The sequence below is a fragment of the Pteropus vampyrus genome, unplaced genomic scaffold (assembly GCF_000151845.1).
Source record: "Pteropus vampyrus isolate Shadow unplaced genomic scaffold, Pvam_2.0 Scaffold85, whole genome shotgun sequence".
Classification (NCBI taxonomy): Eukaryota; Metazoa; Chordata; class Mammalia; order Chiroptera; family Pteropodidae; genus Pteropus; species Pteropus vampyrus.
The window spans coordinates 8,387,747-8,390,406 of record NW_011888866.1 but is presented as its reverse complement, the minus strand read 5'-3'; positions in this window follow the sequence as shown (position 1 = coordinate 8,390,406).

The following is a 2,660-nucleotide window of genomic DNA, read 5'->3' as shown; positions in this document are numbered from 1 at the left end:
AGCAATAAGTTTGAGGGTCTAGCAGATAGGAATAGACTTATGTATTTTGGTTATCAAATCCTATAAAAATCCTTAAAATATGCACAATCATATCACATTTATGAAAAGGTCATGTGTAAAGTGGCTTTAGCCATTTGGATTGAAGCTAAGAGCCCATAAGTAATTGAAGGTTAAGGTCTCTGGCACAAATAGTAGAGGTTCCTTTGGCTACTGTAGCTGCCCAGTGGTCTTCTATTGCTTTTTTTACTGCCAGCTAGTCACAGTTGCAACCAGCCAAAGTCAAACTACCAAAGAGCAGGGGGTCACCATTACCAGTATCTACTTTCCACCTTCAGGAATCTTCTCACACTATTAGTCTCACATATTTCACTATTGTTCTGCCACTCATGATTTCCTTGGAAATAGTGAGGGCTCCTCAATAAGACTTCTTTTTTTCTACCTTTAGTGGAAGAACTCTTGGCTCTACTCATTTCTTATTACACTTTCAAGGCACCTCTCCCAAGCCTTCCCAGGAAGGAAGGGGCTTTGGAATTCATTCTCTATAATGAAGTTACCAGTGTTAGTGCCTACATACTGCAGACACCTACAAAAATGCCCATTGATAACCCCGAACCTCTCCCCTCCCCTCAGTGCTCAGCTTTCTTAATAGAAAGACTGTAGTCAACTTCATCTAGACTGAAGGTCTTACTTCCAAAACAAAAGCATGTTATATCCTTCAAATCTTCCAAGTTTCCACCAAGAGGGAAATCTCTTCTCTATGGTTCAGCATCCCTCTACCTCTATCCTACACCCACTTCCCTCAGTGTACCAGCATCCCAAAGAGAATATGCAGATTACCTGAAGTCACGGAGCTTAACGGCCTTAGATTTTGACCAAGCCAACTCCCCTCCTAGGTCTCTAAACACAATGCCTTGCTAAATGGCTCCAGCATACTGGGTTACCCTGCTTATCCCTGAACCATGTATATCTTAGGACACAGGTCTTGTGGTGGGCCTACTGTGTACAAGAAACACTCCTCTCATGCCATCTGCAACAATCATGCCTGAGACGGACTTAGGGACCTGCTGATAATGCAAAAGGGGAAAGTCTCAGGCTCCCACATGTCACAAAGACTCAAGTCACATCAAGCTTTCCACAGTCACCTTTCTACTGTGCAGGCCAGACTATGCGCCATCTCCAACACAGCTGGTAACCAGCAACCATTGGTAAAAAGCATCCAAAATGGAATTCTACTGAGCATAAGAATTCATATTTTAAGAGCTTACATCAAACTTCATTCATATGCAATCCATAGAGAGAAGTCCCCTTTGTATATAAATCAGACCAACAATAATTTGATTGCCTATGGAAAATAGTACTCTGTGAAATGTAGTAAATGCTGTCTTTGGAGAATCATTATGAAATAATCTGTATTAAGGCATTTATAGTTAGAGAATTGAAACATGTTAGATTTTCAGAGCAAAGTGTAGATGTGATTTGCAAATGGAGGAAATTTACACATCTAAGTTTAACACTATCTTATTCTATTTACACATTTCTTATAATCTCAGGCGAAAGAAACAGTTCATTCCTTAACTCTTTATATTCATTTACATGTTCCATAAATCATCTTTCTTATAATTATTTCACAGGTACACTCTAAGATAAATTATCAGAAACAAACAAATTGTACTCTACATCTCTTATTTGCTTTTCCCCACTCCTTCCTTCTTCCTGCTGGCTCCTCTGGGGATCAAATTTACCTTTCCTCAACCTTCTTCTTTATGAATATTCTTGACCACTGTTTCAGCTGGCTTGCCTAACCAACATAATTTGCCACTAGTTTCACATGAATACAACCTCCCATAACTCTGTCAGTGTAAGAAACATCCAAATTTGTAGAGAATTTTTACGAGTTCATTCAAGCCAAATTGACAACATGTTCCAGGCAACAAGAACTCAAATGTTTCACAAAGTAACAGTTTTTCACCTTCTTTTATGCATTTGAAATTAAGAAGTAAAGAAGATTACATGGAGGTGGGAGAAAGCAAGATGAGGATTGGATTATAGAATAGCTAAGAAAATTATGGTGTCTCTTGAGGGTTAATGCCCCCTCCGAGGAGTATTACTTCTGGAATTTCAAAGACGTGTTAACCTAGATGCACAAGAACAATGAACAGAGCTGTCTTAAAACCTTTCTCTAAAGAGATTATAGGCCTGGGCATGACCACCCACCTGACCTGTCCAGTTAGGAATTTATGATCAGATCACTCTAAAAGGTTACTTTTCATAGAACTCCTTTTTCATCCACAACTCTTTTCAAAATAAATTATTCAAGATAAAGTGTTATCTCTAAAGAACTTGAGTCCAAGAGTCCACTGAAGTAATCTAAGTGAGACTATAAATTTTTAAGTGTTTCAAAACAGGTGAGATTGAATTAATTTTTTTTTTAATTGAAGATGAATTCAGAGGGAAGATTTGAGCATTCCCTGCTCAAGAGCACTCTTATATTGCTATAACAAGTCTAAAAGTCCTGAGATAATTACTAGTTTTTGCTTTTCTTTGATAATATATCTGTAAGTTGTTTTGGGGTTTTTTGTTTTGTTTTTTTGTTTTTTGTTTTTTTGAGATGCTTTCAATCTGTGGCAGTGAAAATTGCCTACTTACCCAGTCAGCTATAA